The sequence below is a fragment of the Curcuma longa genome, chromosome 12 (genome assembly GCF_044706935.1).
Source record: "Curcuma longa cultivar G26 ecotype Majalengka, Jawa Barat chromosome 12, ITB_CL_G26_1.1, whole genome shotgun sequence".
NCBI lineage: Eukaryota > Viridiplantae > Streptophyta > Magnoliopsida > Zingiberales > Zingiberaceae > Curcuma > Curcuma longa.
Window position 1 is genome coordinate 6,849,341 of NC_133872.1, and position 19,397 is coordinate 6,868,737.

Consider the following 19,397-nt stretch of genomic DNA (forward strand, 5'->3'; position numbering starts at 1 on the left):
GATCCTAACAGCAACTGCTACACTCACTACAGAACTCGTGCAAGCATCTGAGTCTGGGAATGTCCGGTATCGGGGGATCAGTACTCCGCGCCCTACAACAAAGTAGTCTGGTGATCCAAATCGAGGGATCAGTACTCCGCGCCCTACAATCAAGTAGTCTGGTGATCCAGTAGCTATGATAAGCTACGTATACTATGGCCGATATCTGTCCTCTAATACTCATCCCCAACGTACCAACCATGTACTCTTCGAGTACCACCCCTACCCGGTGTCGAGGTAGATCATCGACTCGGCTACGTACACTATCATACAGCCATCGACTGTGTACACTGCCATACAGTCGCCATCACTAAGATGGAAATAGGGTATAATAACCACCTATATAATAATGCCACTAAAGGCTAACTACCATCACGATAGACCCACAAGGGATTTACAATCGTTCATCATGCATCATGATGAGATGCTCAAATCATAATAATCAGCATCCATACTGATCAATGAATGTAAGTAATAAGCCCTAACGATCATGGGTATATAACCAATAATAATGATCACAGATGTCATACTCAAATATAGAAACAATAATCAAGAATGATAATCTAAGATCAATAGGCAAAAGGACAAGCATGGTATAAACATGAGTAATGTAAAAGGTATACGAATAACAGGAAAGAATAACATCAAGGTATCAAACTACAATGACTGTAAAAGAATCATGCACTGTAAATAGAATAGAACTATATTGACCAAATACAGTAAATTATCCACCTGATAAATCGCAGGTAGAATCCTAGAACCCCCAGAAATATATCCTCGTATAATATGAAAGTCCTATAATCGCTCAGGGTCCTGCAAGAAGAGTAAAACCATCCTAATGCAATGATATAACCAAGAAACTCTAATCAACTAAGAAACCCCGATGGATATCTTTATCCCCATTTAATTAACCAGACTCAGGTTAGACTAAACTAACCTTTTGGGTATTATTAACAGGATGTAACCGATTAATTAATTAATAGAATTAACCAATTAATACAATTAACTCCTCGTTTAATTTACCCAAGCTAGACCCAACCTAATCCTTTAGTTAAGGTCAATTAGGGTTCATTTAATTCTTCTAATTCACAGTCAATCCCCTCTAATCAAACAAACTTCTAAATTATACAGATTATACATAGAACCATTAACATTTAATTAACCCCAACCGAATCAAGAAATAGCTTAACCGGATTTAAACCTTACCTCCAAATGTATTCAACCTCTAGGTTTTCCTTACCCTAAACCTTAGATTCTCCTTGACTCAGCTCCTTTGATTCCATAGGACAACACCTGAACAATTCAAGAAACCAAGAACCCTTCAACCGAACAGTAATCCAACCATCTCACAGATCCAAATTGGATTCTACCAAATAATCCAAATCGAATCAAGCCTACTTACCTCAGCTAGATCTGTCCCTTCTTGTTGCCCTAGATCCAACTCATCAGATCCAAGCAACAAGGAGTACGTGCTCCGGCCTCCTCTTCTTGACGAAGCCGCCGTCCAATCGATCAAATCAAGAATCTGTGAGTTCAATCAATCCCACAATCAACACCCAAAAACCTGATAAATCGTAGATCTAGGCTCAAGAATCAAGCTCAAACCAAAGAACCTAACCAATCGATACTTACTGATCTTCCTCCACTCGATCGTTGTCACAGCTTCAATCAGATTCGGCAAATCAAGCTGTGAAAAGCCAATCTTCAGGATTCGAAGACATCTAGAGGAAACCTAAAAAGAAAGCCAACAAATCCTCGGAAATCCACTCAAAATCATCCACTTACCCGATCGATCTCTCCCTGATCGCCTCCTCCACTGTCGCCTCTACCAACCAGATTGCATCTCCTCCGGCACGAATCGAGTCCCAGATTGAAGAGTGGCTACTCCTGGTGGCCGGCACCTTCGGAGCAGCTGAGATCCGGGCGTGATCGGCTGGATCGAAAACGAAGAAGAGAAGAATAGAGGAGCTCGCGATGGAAGCAGAGGAAAGGAATCGCGGATGAGGAGCAGCGATCGCGGCTTTAAGGTCTCCTTAGCGGATTCTCTTAACGGGTTCAGATCCTATACCCTTTAGCCTTTAACCCTATTAACCATTAATCAAATAACCCATTAACCCTTGATTAGGTAATTGGGCCTTCTAATTGGGCTGGTTAACTTGGGCTATTGGGATTCTAAATTGGGTTCTAATCTGGGCTAGTTACATGGCTTGGATGGTTGACCCAAATTGAATTAATTGGGTTAAATAAATTCATTTAATTAGTTTAAGGATTAACTGTATTTAGTGTTAATTTATTTACAAATTACCCCCTAAGGTTCAGTATTTTACAAAAGTTGAGCATTTGGAAAATGAAAATAACTAGACCAAAACAATTGTGACACCTCACTTTAGTACTACATTGCGAGTGGTTGATTCATTAAGGAGTTCTATAGGCTTAGATGAACAAGCTACTACTAATTTGGGCTTATAGATTTGGGGCTAGTAGTTGGATCTAACAACTTAATAGGTTAGTTCTCTCATCTAACTGTTGTGTGACCACAATGATAAATCTTCTCTAAAACTAATATAGCATGGTTGCTTTACAAAGTAACAAGTAGTATTGTTAGGTGGCACATTTCAAGTGACAAATTGGCAAACGCTTGAATTCTTAATATTTACCAGTTGAATGACTCATGCGTTGCACATGTAATTGATCAAACATGATTAAAATCTATGTATGGTGTGTTTGGTTAGTTCATTAAATTTAATTTTATGTTAAGATTAACATTAGTTGCTATTATTTATGTTGATATTTATTATATGGTAAATTGATTATCTTTTCATTGGTTTTATTTGATGCAGGGATAGATGACGATATATTTTTATCATTTAGATATTGATTGTATCGTAGAGTATCATTTGAATATTTATTGTATAGTTTGGATATATTGAGTCGTATATGATTGTGTGATGGCTCCTAGAGCCAGGTATCGTCCCAACGGATCATCTTCTGTGATAGAAGTCCTACAACAAGAAAAACAAGAATTAAAGATTTGACTCTCTGCATTAGAGGCGCAATAGATTGAGTATGAGCAGTTTGCGCAACAGATTAAGGACTTCATGGAAGCCATGGGTCCGACATCGCAACGCCCACATGGTTAGACTCAAGATGCGGAGACTCAGGACCCTAATGACCTTGATCAGTAGCTGCCTGCGACGTATGTTAACATTTGAATATTTTTTTTAATTATGACTTGTAAACATGCATTTTCAAAATATCTTGTTATCATTGATTTATTACTAATCTATCTTATTGCCTTTTTTGTAGGATTGGATATTTTGGCTCGGTTAGTTTAGATATTTTTTCTATCTTTTATTGTATTTAAACATTTGATATAGTATCAGTGTATTCAGATATTTGTATTTGTGTTATTACACTCATACTGGATTGGAGTGTATTCAGATATTTTGGATTATGTTTTGTATTCAGATATTGTAGTAGTGTGGTGTTTATATATTTTGGCTTGTGTTTTTGTATTCAGATTGGATTAGATTGGATTATATATTATTGATTCAAATGTAAATAGGGAATTTAGAAAATAAAAAAAATATTTTAAAAATAAATTATTAGCGATGAAATTTATAATTCCGTCGCAAAGTAGTGACGGAATGAATTTATAATTCTGTTGCAAAGTGACGAAATTATATATATCCATCGCTAATTTGACATTTAATTTTTTTTTAAATCTAGATTTCCGTCGCTACATTGTGACAAAAATATAAATTTTCGTCGCTACGTGACGATGGAATTATAAATTTTTGTCGCTAAACGTCTACGGGAACAATGCAACCAGGATGGATTTTAGCGACGGATATTTATTTTTCCATCGCTAAATAGCTATGGAATTATAAATTATCGTCGCTAAATGTTAGCGACGAAATATATTGTCTGTCGCAAAGAAATAGCGACAGAACTTTAAAATTCGTCGCTAAATAGCGACGAAACCTTAATTCCATCGCTAAGCTGACATCAGTGATCAAAAAAAGAGCGACGGAAAAAATCCATCGCTAATCGTTAATCCGGATTAACGATCGATTAGCGACGGATTATTCCATCGCTAATGCCTATTTTTTTGTAGTGTTGTATCATTTGGATATTGTATCATTTAGATGATGAGTAATTTAGTTATATTGTATCATTTGGATATTATTTTATTAAATTATTTGATATGAATTGTGTATATGATACGTTTATGATATGCATTTTGAATGTTAATTGTAAATATGGATTGTATGTGATATGAATTGTATGTAAATGAAATATAGAATACAAATATAGAGGGATATTAGTGAAAATTTTAAAATATTAATGATGGAATTAGTGTTCGAAATGGTTTTCGATCGTTAAAATTAGCGATCGAAATAGACGTCGATCGAAATAGAGGTTGGTCGTTAATTTTAGCGACCGAACTGATGTTCAGTCACTAATTTTAGCGATCGAACTCTAGTATGGTTGTTAAAATTAGCAATCGAACAATATTTAGATCGCTAATTTTAGTGATCGAATACTATTTCGATCGTTAATTTTAACGATCGAACATCAATTCGGTTGTTATTTAGCAGTTGAAATATATTTCAATTGTTAAATAGGATTATGATGAATTTTTTAATGATTTTTTTATAATTATTTGATCGCTAAGCGAGTTTAACGATCAAAATTTTGATCGTTAAGTGTTATTATTTTTGTAGTGATATATACATCAGAAACTTGTGAGATGTAGAATGACTTTTCTTAAATAGATTTTTAGAAAAGGCAACTACTATCTTTTTTGTTGCCCTTTGCTATGATATGCAAATGGAGGAAGTAATTAGAATGAAAATGATGCTAAATAAATAGAGGAAGTAATTAGAATGAAAATGAAGCTAAATCTTCATTGTTCAGATTGTTGGAAGACAACAAATCCACCCATTGTCGTCTGTGCTTTTGCTAATTGAACATGTTTTTTTTCCCAATAATGTCTGGAAAATATAGCATGTCTATGATGATCCACTTAATACAGAATTATCCTTGTTGCTTCTTATACGAAGTTTGTTATTTTCCCACCATAACGCACACCCTATACTAGGTTATTTGCCTTCTACTTAATCCATAAGCTAACTGGATTCAAATTTTGACAAGTAGAGTTCTACTGTTTGCAAAGCTAAAGATGTCTTCTTATCATCAAACTTTTATATTCATAAGTCCTCTCTTATACAGAGTGTTATACCTTAATCATTTGATGGTGAAACATTGGATAATTTACTATGGCTCTTGTTTTCCTTCAGAAATTATTTATAGATTTTCTAAATGATTCATGGAACCTATTTCACATTTATCCTCAACTTGTTGTTGATCCTTGTTATGACCCTTTATTAGATCTGGTTCAAGAACTTGAAATTTCTCCCACAAGCCAGTCCTGAATCAGCTAAGAATTCCCAAATCTCTAACTAGTGACTACCACTTTTATGCTCCGTTAACTATCACTTGCAAATTGAACAATCTGTAGCTGTTGGTGGATTTAGCCTAATGACAAAGATTCATGAAGATTTTGAGTGACTAAGAATATTAAAACAGTAGACTTACTGTGTAGTGATTATTACGTTAAGTCCAATGTATGCATAGTAATTATCCTTTGAAATTATAAAGGGTAAGATTAGAATATTTACTATCCCCAAATTCTTTAAGAAATTCATTATAATATATTGAGTAACTTGATTGTAGATTGGTTGACACATTAGTCTTTCCCTATAAGGGATTGTGGTTTGATGCCAAAGACTTTGATGATAAACTTCTCAAGGGAAGCTTACTTATTGTTGTTACATGCCTCACTAATGTGCGACCTAGGATCTAATTTGTTGTTAGAGGAGGGGTAAATAGTGATTATACATTTTACGAGCGATAGATTGACAAATTAAATTCTCAATAAAGCAAACAGAGGATATGTAACAGAATGAACAAAAACTAACTTAGCAAAATTTAACTTTAACTTGTTATGCAATGTTTAGCAACTAACTTTATCATGTAACATCTCAACTTGTTATGCAATGGTTTGTAATATCATGCAAAATAAAAAGAACTATGCCCCTTTCCTACTGATGTTTTTTTCCCAAAGATAAGGTTTTACAAACACCAAGTGAATCTTATATAATCAAACTATTCAAAAGCACAACACTGAAGTCATTGATGACAAACTAGCTTACCTTCAATTTGCATAATTAAAAAAATACAAGAGAGCTTAGCCAACAAAATTTCCCTTGAATTCATGGTTTTCAAACATCTATTCCAAAATTTTTCCTTAGACAATTATACTAGTGGTTCCTCACTTTCTGTTAAAATTTAATGTTAAATTTTTTACATTTCATGTTGGTTGGTTCTCATGTTAATATAAATTACTCGTCAAATAATCATGAACTTGACTAGACGAAGATCAAAACTATACTTGACCTGACAAAGAAACTTCCTTGTCAATTCTACCACATCTGTAATATCTCGAGGTCTTTTTGGTGTAAATTGAGCTATAAACTTTGTGATATGAAACTTATAGCCTCATTCATTATGAAACTAATGTGAAACCTAGTAGTGGCTTTTGTATACCTAACATACAATATAGTTAAAGACTGGGAATTGAATTTATATATACTTGGGGTATCAGATGATATGTTATTTGGCCTTTACTGTCCATTTTTCCCTTTTGGATTAAGGGTGTATAGGGGAGGGGCGATTATTTTGTTGCGTTATTTTTTGTACTAAAAATTTGCAGTTCTTATAGGTAGAGCAAGAAAGAATTTATCAAATTGATGGTAAGAAAGTTATGAACCTTGGATGTTTTTTAATGCTTTGATACAATTGTTAAATCAAATTTGGGATTAATATATATTTTTTATTTTAGTTGCATTTTAATATTTTATCATTATATGTAAGATTTAGTTTACTTCCTACGTTATGCTACTTTCTTTGTTCGTGATTGAAGTTATGACCTTGTAGATGATAGACATTCCATTTCTTTTTACCTTGTGAGCATGGATTCATTTTGGTTCACTCTAGCCACACAATTCTTCTTTTTATTACTTGAATTTCATTTTGTGGCATAGTTCTTCATTTATGAGTGTTAAATTTAGTATACATGTATTTTAAAATTTAACAATCTATCATAATGTTAAATTTATTTTATTAAGTGTTTTTTGTAGAATCATTATGGATAAGAATTGAATGTTTTTATTGAGACAAATAGAGGAGTATATAATTGGAGTTGAATGTTTCTTACATTTTGTATTTTTTAATGCAAACATAAATGGAATAATTTTAAGTCCTTGTGCACGGTGTAAGATTAATATATTTGTTTTAAGAGAGGTTTATGATCATTTGATGGTTGATGGATTTATCAAAGGTTATACTCATTGGGTAGCTCATGGAAAGATAACACATGTGCATTTACAAACTCTACTTCTGTTCCATTTCAAAAGGATGCAAATGATACACAAGATTTAGTTTATGAGACATTTGACACTCCAGAGCACAATGATAGTTTAATTAGTATGCAAGAATTTAAAAATGATAAGAAGATTTCAATTGTAGAGGTTGAGAAATTCTATAAATTGATTGATGATTTACAAAAAAATTATATTTAAGATGTAAGATATTCTCAAAACTTGCATTTATGATTCGCTTGCATCACTTAAAGTGTCTAAGCAAAATTAATAATATAAATTTTTGATATGTTTTTAGATTTGTTGAGAGAATATTTCTTTTTTTTTATGAAGGTAAAAATATATATCATCAAGAAAGTAAGCACAGGTGTACAAGGGGGTAGCTAGTGGCACTATCTCATGTCATGTCTGACGAACTGTCAGATCTGAGTAAGTATCCTGGCCAATCGTTTACGTGCTCTCATGTGTACCAACAATATCCATGTGTCTCTCCTACCATCTATCTATCATGCAGGTAGGCTATCCTACAATGATCCATTGCCTCTCCTCACAAAGCCAATGTCACATCCTCGGGCGGCACTACACCCTCCATCCTCGGCAGTCGTCAGCGCCAGTTGTCCGCCTCTCCTGCTCTGCTAATCTCCACCAGTGGCCTCCAAGATCCACCATCAGCGTCGGGTCTCCAATGAGGAGGTGCACACTTTTAGCAAGTGGCCAGCTGTCAACGGATTTGATGTGTCTTTACCGTAGCCGTTTCTACGGACTAGATGAGCCAATTCTGGTGGACTCATTCACCCTCCTTGGCTTTTTGGCAAAGCCACAGCCGTCAACGGATTTGATGTGTCTTTACCGTAGTCGTTTCTACGGACTAGATGAGCCAATTCTGGTGGACTCATTCACCCTCCTTGGCTTTTTGGCAAAGCCATAGCCGTCAACGGTTTTGATGTGTCTCTACCACAGCCGTTCCTACGGACTAGATGAGCCAACCAGTGGACTCATTCGCCCTCTTAGGCTTTTGGCAAAGCCTTAGCCATCAACGGATTTGGAGCGTCTTTACCACGAGCCGTTTGCTGTGGACTAGATGGATCAAGGGAGGTGGATCCATTCACCAAAATATTTTTTTTTCCATATGCAAAATCAGTCAACTGATTTGCCTAAGATATTATGAAGTAGAGAAATTGTTCAAGCAAATATGACTTGGTTATAAAAAGATTGATGCTTACCCTAATGATTGCACTTTGTACTGGCGGTTGGACAAAGATATAATTTAATGTGAAACATGTAATGAGTCCAGATGGGAAACATCTGAAAATGATTCTATCGGTGAAAAGAGAAATTGTCCAGATGGATCAGTTGCCAGACTAAAAGCTCGTCTTGTTGCTAAGGGTTATGCTCAAACATATGGTGTTGATTATTCTGATACTTTTTCTCCTGTTGCAAAGTTGACATCTGTTCGGTTATTTATTTCTCTTGCTGCTACTCATCATTGGCCTTTACATCAACTTGATATCAAGAATGCTTTTCTTCATGGTAATCTTCAAGAGGAGGTGTATATGGAGCAACCTCCTAGTTTTGTTGCTCAGGGGGAGATGTGGCGAGTTTGTCGTCTTCGAAAGACTTTGTATGGTTTGAAACAAAGTCCTCGTGCTTGGTTTGGAAAATTTAGTCAGGTTGTTGAAAAGTTTGGTATGAAGAAAAGCAAATCTGATCATTCTGTGTTCTACAAGCAGTCAGAAGCTGGTATTATTTTATTAGTTGTGTATGTGGATGATATTGTGATTACTGGTAGTGATACTACGGGAATCTCATCTCTCAAATCTTTCATTCTCACTCAGTTTCATACAAAAGATTTAGGGGTGTTAAAGTATTTCTTAGGTGTTGAAGTAATGAGAAGTAAAAATGGTATATTTCTATCTCAGAGAAAATATGTTCTCGACTTATTAACTGAGACGGGAAAATTGGGGGCAAAACCTTGTAGTACTCCAATTACTCAGAACGTGGATCTTACAGCAGATGGAGAATTATTTGAACATCCAGAGAGCTATCGAAGGTTGGTTGGAAAATTGAATTATCTTACCTTGACTCGTCCAGATATTGCATATTCGGTTAGTGTTGTTAGTCAGTATATGTCATCTCCAACGATTCATCATTGGGCAGCATTAGAACAAATTTTGTGTTATTTGAAGGGAGCACCTGGAATTGTATATAAAAATCATGAGCACACTCGTATTGAATGTTTTTCAGATGCAGATTGGGCAGGTTCTAAAATGGATAGAAGGTCTACTTCAGGCTATTGTATATTTGTTGGAGGAAATTTAGTATCATGGAAGAGTAAAAAGCAAAAGGTTGTGTCGCGATCCAGTGCAGAATCAGAATACAGAGCTATGGCACAATCTGTGTGTGAAATAATGTGGATATATCAATTATTGACTGAAGTAGGACTCAAAATTTCAATACCAGCAAAACTATGGTGTGACAATCAAGCTGCTATTCATATTGCATCGAATCCCGTGTTCCATGAGCGGACTAAGCACATTGAAATTGATTGTCATTTTGTTCGTGAGAAAATTCAACAAGGCTTGATCACTACAGGATATGTAAAAACTGGAGAACAATTGGGGGACATCTTCACAAAAGCTTTAAATGGAATCCGAGTTGATTATCTTTGTAACAAGTTGGGCATGATTAATATCTATGCTCCAACTTGAGGGGGAGTATTGGTTATAAATATTTGTTATTTTTTATAGGCTTTTCCTAGAATAGGCCCTAAACTCCTATAACTATAAATAGGGTCTTATATCTTGTATTTGGAATAAGATTTCTTAAGTTATTTTGATAACAGTCTTCATCACTACTGTGGTTCTGTCCGGTGAGGTCTCATCCTTGTTGTTTCCTGGCTGAGGAGGGTCACTATCATGCTGGAATGAGGGTTCTATTTCTGCTCCCCCTTGTTTTAACAATGATGCAGTGTCTTCTGTGTTAGCTGCTGCTTGTGATTCAGAGCCTGAAGATTTGCCTTGACAGTTCAGCCGACCCCTGGTTTGTACTCCTTTTGCACCACTCAAGAAATGCCCCTGCAAATTGTGGTTAGTTTCATCCTCTATTTCACCCTCCTCTAAGTTATTATTGCTTAAAGCCCTTTGTTGCTCTCCTAATTCTGCTTCTGTGGACTGTTGAAAAGAGAGTTCAGCTGTATGTGCTTGGATCCTCCTCCTTGTCCTTGCTCGGGTTTGAATTTTGCCAGAGCTATTTTGTGTGCCGTGTGGACTGAGTTTAGCTTTTAAAACTTTCTCTCCTTTCCTGCATAATTTTGCTTTAGGTCCTCTATGTAGTTTATGTTTGGATGCAGTCATGAGGTGCTGTACTTGGTCCTCATAATCCGAGTCATACATATATTCTGAAATATCACTTACTGCAGTACTTAACTGGTCTGGATCATCTGAAATATCTTTCTTAGGGTCTTCTGCATGTTTGCTCTCTGTGTCAGTTGTGGTTCTCAGCTGCAGTGTGTTTCCAGAAATGTGCAAGCCTTCGGCTTCACTACTGTTGCTGGTATTGCCTCATGCTGTTTCTGAATCCCTTCCTGCATGTGGTTGCTTGTGGACCCAATTCTTGCAAGTGTCCCTAATCCTTTTGACAGTGCTGCCTTTACATTCTGTGCTTGTTCACCTTTGTTATCTGCAGCACCTATTTTATTGCCTGGAGTGCAAGTTTGTTGTGATAACATTTCCTGGGTAGTAAGGTTTGCAGATTGGAACTGTGCTACTGGTGGATACTGCCCTTGTATCAGTAGGTTAGTTGGTGTATCCATTCTCTGCAGTCCCTGTTGGTTTGAGCTGTGACAACAGTTTTCTTGCTTGTTTTGTGCAGCAGTTGTAACCTCACTGATTGCTATTTGTGAGCCCATAATGTTATCCTTAAAAGCCTGTCTGGGTAATGCTGTAGGTGACCCTCCATGCTCCTTCCCTGGTGCTCTTTCCAGCATATCAGATTTCCATGGCATTTCCTCCACTGAGCTACTGTTTTGATTAGTTAAGGTGCTGGAGCTTCTGTTTCTAGCAATGTTTTCAGGTAATTCAGTGAGTAACCGTTTGGTTCCATACTCATCATTAACCTTGCTTTGTATCATACCAGCTCCCTGTGAAACACGTGCATGATGCTTAGTAGTAACCTGCTGTGCAGAGGGTTCCACTGCCGGATGGTCTGTGTTGTTCCTGTGTTGTTGTTTATGCTTGCAGCTGATTGGTGGAGTTCTGTCCATTGTTGCTTGCCCCTCCTTGTTGTGTGTTTAGTTGGCTTAGGTGATGTGCATAATTCTCCCATCCGTCCTGCTGTAATAGGGCCCTCAGCCAATGTATCAGATTCCTTGATAGTACACTGTTCCGTGCCACTGTTCTGCTTGTACATTTGACTGAAGTAGCTGGTTTTTGCGACTCTAGCCGGGCTTTTCATGGAATTGACATACTGCTTGCTTGTCTGAGCTTCAGGTGGGTTCCCTAGAGCTTTGAGTTCCTTGTGCATAGCAGTGGCTTTGCTCAAAGCCTGATTTTTTTCCATAACCAGATTTGCTGTCCAGTGTATGGCAGTGGCAGTTTCATTAACTTCCTTGCTGACCCCCCTAAGCTTTGACCCAGCTGTTTTCTCTGTGGATGTATGTGAATAGCAATTAGTAGTGTTGCCATCCTCATGAGCTTGATTGTTGAGTAGTAGTCCTGTGCCTTTCAGTTGTGGAGTAAGCTCATGTGCTTCTACATTGTGCCCAGCCTGCAGTTGTGCAGTTTGTATCAGTAGTGTGGTGTTCTTGTTTTCCTTTGGTTTTGTTGGTTCTTCTCTGTTTGCAAGTTGTTTGCAAGTTCCAAGTTAGTTGTAATGTCGGCCTCATGAACCTCAGTGTTGATTAGTAATCCTTTGCCCTTCAATTTTGAGATGAGTTTTTGTGATTGTGTAATGTGCCCAGGCTGTGATGTTTCAGTTTGTATCAGCGAGGTGATTTGCTTTGTTTCCTTTTGTTTTGTTGGGGTTGCTAACTGCTTGCAAATTCTAGATTTATTAGTACAGCTGCTAAACTGCCATCCCTCCTGACTCTGCAGTCCTCCATGCCCTGATAGTGCTACCGGAACTGATGCAATTGCAGATCTCTGTAGCTGTGTGTCAGTTTGCATTTGAGCTTCTGTTGGCTTCTGATTTTCAGTGTTATAGCCCTCGAATGTTACTCTTTTCTCTTTAGTTATGTCTATACCTGTCTGTCTTCACTGTGTTTAAAAGTGTGATTTGTGTGTCAGTTTGTGTCAGAACCTCTGTTTGCTGCTGATTATCAGTGTTAGATGTTGCAGTTGTTACTGTCTTCCCTTTATCTCTGTCTATACCCTTCTCTACAGAGTTCAAAATTGTGTTTTGCACGTCTGCTATCGTGCCAGTCACCGTGCCACTTACCAAACCATTTTCAGTTGCAGAAATAACAGATTGCCAACCAGTGCTTGCTCTCAAAGTTGACTCCCCTGTCTGTGCCGTAGGCTTTGGTAAGTCTATGTTATGTCTTGCTGTTGACTTAGATGCCCTTGTCTCTGAACTACCATGGAGCTCACGTGGAGCTTGATGAGTATCCCCTAAAGCCTGCTCTTCAGATTCCATAGTATTATTCTGACAATTTACATAAGTCTGAGCCAATTGCAGGACTGTAGTATTATCCTTGTGCACAAGTATGTCAGTTTTGCCCTTGTCTATAGGCGTTTCTTCTATTGGTGATAGCGGATATTGAAAAGGAATGGATTCAACCTCTGATTGTGTTGTAATCAGCAGTAAATTGTGGCTTTTCAAACCTGATAGTGTTTTGTCGGTCTCTGCACTGTGTCCTACCTGTGGTAGCTTGGCCAGTTCAGTTGGCTTCAGTGAGTCTGATTGCGATGCATTCCTTTCTATTGTGAATATTTCCAGCTGCTGATGAGCTCGTGTTTGGTCTGCACTGATATGATTTGTCCCACTATCCCAAGTCTGAAGTTCAGCAGGCCTGTGAAGATCGGTGATGCTAGTGTATGGTTTCTGTGTCTGAATTTCAGAATGCAGTTTGCTCCTTACATGCTTCTGATTCCCAGTGTTTGGGCTCCTAAAATTCACACGCTGCTTCCTACCCATGTCTTCATCTCTATCCCTTGAGGGCATCGCTACAGTTGTCTCCCTTGCTGACGTGCCAGTCTGCGTGCCAAATCCCGTGCCACTTGTAGATGCAGAGGAACCTATCAGCATTCCAGTGTTAATAGGAGTAACCTGTGACCTTGGCTTGGCTTTCAGAGTTGGGAGGGGTTGTGACTTCTCCACCACAGTAAGGGCTTGCACCTCTGCGTTTTCCGTTGGTGATGGTTGGCCATCAACTGTCATCCCCCTGTTTGCACAGTTTTGTGAATAATGCCCCATCTGTCTGCACTTTGTGCAGAGTTTGAGCACAGTTTCATAGCGAAGCTGAAGGTCCACTGTTCGTCCATCGGGGAGGGTAATTGGGAGCCTTGCCGGCGGTGCCGCAGTAATATCAACCTCCACTAGAATTCGTGCAAAATTGATCCTCTCCCATTCTTTTGTGAACCGATCCGTGTATAATGGCGTCCCTATGGCAGAGGCAACCTTGCTAAGCCCAGATGTAGACCAGCAGTCAATCGGAAGGCCATATACCTGCATCCAGAGTGGTAATTGATTGTGAATTGCGGAATCAAACGTGAAACAAGGAGGCATGGATTTCAGATATAGGGGGCATCCAAAGCTGATATACGGCCCTCCTTTTAGAACTGTATCACAGCTCTCCTTGTCGGGGAATTTGAAGACAAGCCAAGCGGAATCATGCGTAAGCATTTTATGTGGTTGTCCCCAACGCCGCATGAGTGATGCCACCGCTTTCCAGCCAGGAAACTTACCCAGAAACCACCCAATTAAACAAAATCCAACTTTGTCCTCTAATGTTTCTGCGTCCTCAACCGTTAGTGTTGTTGTGTCCCCCGTCTTCGGCACAAATTGGAGCTTGGTATCATCTGTGTAGACTCGGTTTCACTTAAACAGAGAGGACCAGCGTGACGCAGGTTTGTGTTGTTCCGCTTCTGTGTTGTTGCGAGTCGACAATTGCGCCGCGTGCACATTCTCAGTGTTTCGAGGTTCCTGGATTGACACATGATCAGTGTTTCTCAGGTTCGGCATCTGCACATCCATCAGCGCTGAAGGAATTCTATTCACATGTTCAGTATCCTGAGCGATTTCTCTGTCTCGCAATGGTATTTCTACATGCTGGGCTTCTTCTCTTCTCATAGTAGCATGGCGTGCTACGTCGCCAGTGTCGGAGGGGAGTCCTACTCCATAGGGTAACTTCTTCCAGTTTCTACCGCGGCCACCTCGCAGCGGGCCATTTCGAGCCATAGATGACCGAGGATGGCGATAAACAGTGTTTAAAACCTATCCCTCATCCGTCCGTTGATTCAAAATCAGTGTTGATGATGTGTCAAAGTCAACGCCAAATCTGCCAGTGTGGCTATGCTGCCAAGCTAACAGCTCTGTTCAACCCTGTGCAGAACGCTGTGATTCAAATTTCAAACTTCCTCTGAATATGGAGTCCAGCGTGGCGCTTTCCTTGCCCGTGATTCACTGAAGGTTGGTCCTGTGTCCCTAAGTCAAGTCTAAATGTTCCATAATTGTAGCTCGTCTTCTCCAATCAGACCGCCGCTAATGACGCTACAGCTCAATAACAGCTGCCTTCTCCTCCGAACCCGGCGCAATCTACGCCGTGAATCAGAAACCGTCGTCGTCTCCGTCCTCAGACAACGCCGCCACAGCACATTCTCGCCGGCGTCCATCCTGTTTGCTATGTTTCATTTCACACCTAATCCCCCTTCCTCACTGCTATAGGACTCACGGCGTCTCTTGGTTTCCCGATTGGAGACCACCAGAACAAGAGAGGACAGTAAATGTATCAGTTTCCTTACCGACGATAGGAAGCGTCAGCGTGGTTGTCTTGCCTGCAGGGACGACCGTCGCGCGCACCGTGAGAAGTTGCAACCCTAGCCTTGCAGGGTTGAGGCCGCACCTCACGCAACTCCGTTGTGTTTACGCCGGCGAATAATGTTGCCCGTGGACACCCAGTGCTCCCTATCCCGTAACCTGACACAGTACTCCAGTCCTCTTTACCGTCGCTTACTCAAAACTTACCGTCGGTGGTGGAACCGCTAGAGAGAGAAGCCAGAGTTTCTCTCTCTAGTGTCCGTTTTTTCTGACTTCGCCTATTCTGTACTTAATTACTAGGATGGTAAAGTGTTGCCGATCTTACATCCTTTGTAAAGGCGATACTCTTTTTCGTAAGAGAAAGAGTTTAATAGTGAATTGTCTAACGTAAGCGATCAAGGACTGCGAACTTTGGAGTAACAGTAAGTCGCTATGAATTAAATAAAAACAAACGTGTATTTACTTGTGTTTGACAAAATCTTCAGCTGTGTTTTTGTATATTCGAGTTACAGATTTTATGAATATGCGAAAAAGCGACAAACGCTATTCATCTCCTTTCTAGCGCTCACTTCAATCCTACAACAAGGACTTTTATGCTGTTGCTCTAAAAGAGCACCTCCCTTTCCCAATTTGCCATTGTGAGGTTCCATTATGTGAATGCAGCTGCTTCCTTCAGAACCAATTCTTTGTCTCTTCTCTTTCTCTTCTATTTCTACCTTCTTTATCTCACCTAGTTTTTGTTCTTCTAAAGGAAACGGCCTAAACAACATTCATGTGTAAGATCGATTACTTTCTCTGCTTAATTATTATTTTTTTATAAATATGGATTGAGATACTAGCAAACTAGGTTACTAGATTGGATCCGTTACTCATGGTTTCCAGTCATCTTGCATTGCTATATTTCTGATGGTCATTAGTTAGAAAACTAGGTTTTCTATTGTCTAGCAAAAACCTCAATTATCTTTTGTCAGGTGAGATTTTCCTGAGCTGAGTGATTTTTTCCTAATTAGTTCTTTTCAGTGTGCCCACCAGTTTTTTTCTTAGAGCATTTTCAAGTGAATTAGGAGTAGCACAGTCTCTTCCAATGAATTTCTGTGAAGAAAGAAATATTAAGAATTTTAGGACTAGCAGCAGTTCATAATTTACATTTTCCCCTCAAGAATGATCCTAAGCTATCTAGTGGAAGAGATTACTAAACCTACCAACTAAACTCCACCTTAGCCTTGATGTTTAGCTTTTCAATCTATATTTTGGTATGACTTCTCCTGTAATGTTCAAACTAGGATCTTTGTTATGTTGGTGGTTATTAGTATCCTCCTTGTTTGTAACATGTCAAACTTAGGTAGATTTTTTTTAACATGTCCTTTTTTTTCATTTCTTAGAAATGTCTTTTTGAAAAATTTTAACATTACATGTTACATTATGTTTCATTGCCTTTACAGGTTAGTGAAGCTAGAAGTTTAGACAGAGATGTGGTTGAAAAAGGTTTGATTTTTATTTTCTTTGCGGTAAAAAATTCTAGTAAATTTGTAATTGTATTTAGTTATCTATTCCTGTATCCTGAATACAAAATTAATTGTCTAAGTTGTTGATATTAATTTGGGGATTGTCTGTTAACAAGTTTTCAATTGTCCTATCTGATCTGATTCTGCCACTGTTTTATCTGAACTGAAAGGTTCATCACATGACTTGGTATGTGATCCATTGGTTGGTTCATAAGATCAGTTATCTTACCTTAATAAATATCCTAGTTGAATCATAAATAATCTGTTCAAACAGTACTGATACTTTACATTGGGACCTAGAATTTGTTGATTGCAACTCTGGTTGAATTAACCAATGTAAAACACAACACAATTTACTCTAGAACTCAAAGTTCTCGTTAACTTAACCTTCCCTCCATATTTAATCTTGAGCTACTGGCATCTTTTGCTTCTCATTGTTCTAGAAATGGACAGCAGAACCCGCTAGTCTGACTATCAAGTCGCTAATTTCTTTAGTTGGAAGGAAACCGGTTCTGATTTTCTATTGTGCAACTTATATACATTTGTTAGGTAATGATTACTGGTGATCAATCTTTGACAGCTTGCCATGTGGCCTAAAAAAGCCAGTCAAGTTCACATTATCACAAAGCCTGCTTTAATCTTGGTTCGAGGAAAGAACTGCACAGAGTTTCAATGGGTGTCACCTGATGAAACTGAGATTACTTCCTATAGGCAAGTATTATTTAATAGCTTAATGATTTTTTTGACGGCTTAAGCAAAGCATTAGATGATCTTATAAACACTGCTAGTTTGTGTTTATAATTCTTCTCGTTGCAATTGATCTTTCTATAAATTCCATGATGTTTGCATACCTTCTTTGATTTTCGTGAATATGAATTTCTGAGGTGCATGTTACAGTGAGAAAGAGGTAGAACAGCTGTCGGATTCACGTGATCTTTGCATAGGTGGGGATTGCTTTGAAATGCTAGACAGGAGTGAAGCTGTATTTAATGTTATACCTTATGTGAAGGTTAGTAATGATATCGTTGATCACACAGTAACTGCCTAGATGTATCTTAAATTTGTTGCTGATGTGATGGTTCTCCCTCCAGCAAGTACTAGAAGTTCCACCAGCGAGTGTAGATGGATCAGCTAATGCTATTTTCTATTAACTACAGAGGAGTTGATATTCAGAAGGTAATTTTTAAAGTGGATGGTGTCTCATTTGATAATAGTTTGTGCATCCTATGCTTCTCTGACATTTTTCATCCTAAAGGTGTGATTTGAAGAAGCTAATGCTTCTACACTAAAAGATCTTAATATCTTTTTTAACATAAAACACATTATTTTTCTGTCATTTTTTGCTCCAAGTTTTCTGTTGGTTTCTGTATTGACATATTTTGCATATTTATTTATTTTAGATTAACTTGAAATACTAGTGTTTTATTGCATTCTTTGAGATCTTGTAACATGAAATATTAGTAATTTTAATTTATCATATATATTAATTTCAATATATAGTAATATAAAGCAAGGTTTGAGATCTTGTTCTAAGATGCTCTGTGGCTGGAAAAAGATGTAGGGTTGTGCTTGGTGCCAATGCTGGTGGGGTACTAAGCACCAACCCTAGGTTTAGGAAGAGGTCACCCAATGTTGTTTGTTCTGAGAATGCATCCTTGAAGTTGCGTGTCATACATGGAATGAAGGAAGTTCCGGTCGTCTTAGTGCAAATATAATCCATCTTTATATAGCAAGCATAAGATGGATGATAATGATAATAATTGAAAACGATTTTGTGAGAGCTAAAAGGTATTTGAAATCTCAAATTATAGGAGTCCTGATAAACTATTTGCTATATTAAATGCCAACCTTTAAAATGTCCATTGAATGTTAAGATATTCTATTATTAAGACTGAGGTACTTGAACAATAAGTAGGCATTGGATCTGACATAGTTTAGATGTTTTAGGTTAGTTTGGATAATCTTGAATAATCCCTTTTTATTTGACTATTATAAAGGCAATTAAATTAAAATTTTGAAGCAATAAGTTAGAAAAATACAACAAATACCTTTCTTATATGAAAATGAATACTGTGTATTAGATTAGAGCATTTGTTCCTTATAGAAGACCCATTATGAATTATACTCTCAGCACATTTAGCATTACAATTGATTATCTTCAAGTTAACAAATATATCTTGATTAACCATTCAGAATTGTACTTGGATCAACAAAGTGAAACTAGATCTGGTGCGGATAAGGATATATCTTGATTTCAACAACTAGCTTCATTTTTCTTTACTTCGGTTTTTTTTACATCTTCCAATCTTGAGAAGAGAATCTTCTTGTGTTGGATAGCGCTTTTTGTTTGTACATCTCTCTCTCTCTCTCTCTCTCTCTCTCTCCACTGAAACCTTATTGATATGACGACACAATGATATTTATCATGTTGATA

The 19,397-nt window shown here is 37.8% G+C and overlaps 1 protein-coding gene across 1 annotated transcript in view; it reads left to right on the plus strand.

Moving 5' to 3' along the window:
• Positions 1–18,140, plus strand: part of LOC141843151 (uncharacterized) — a 105,672-nt gene extending 87,532 nt beyond the window's left edge. Inside the window, exons 13-16 of the mRNA XM_074731185.1 lie at positions 16,901–16,943; positions 17,544–17,674; positions 17,848–17,972; positions 18,055–18,140. The gene's annotated coding sequence lies outside the window, so the exon portion shown is untranslated. The remainder of the gene's footprint in view (positions 1–16,900; positions 16,944–17,543; positions 17,675–17,847; positions 17,973–18,054) is intronic.
• Positions 18,141–19,397: the final 1,257 nt, after the last annotated feature.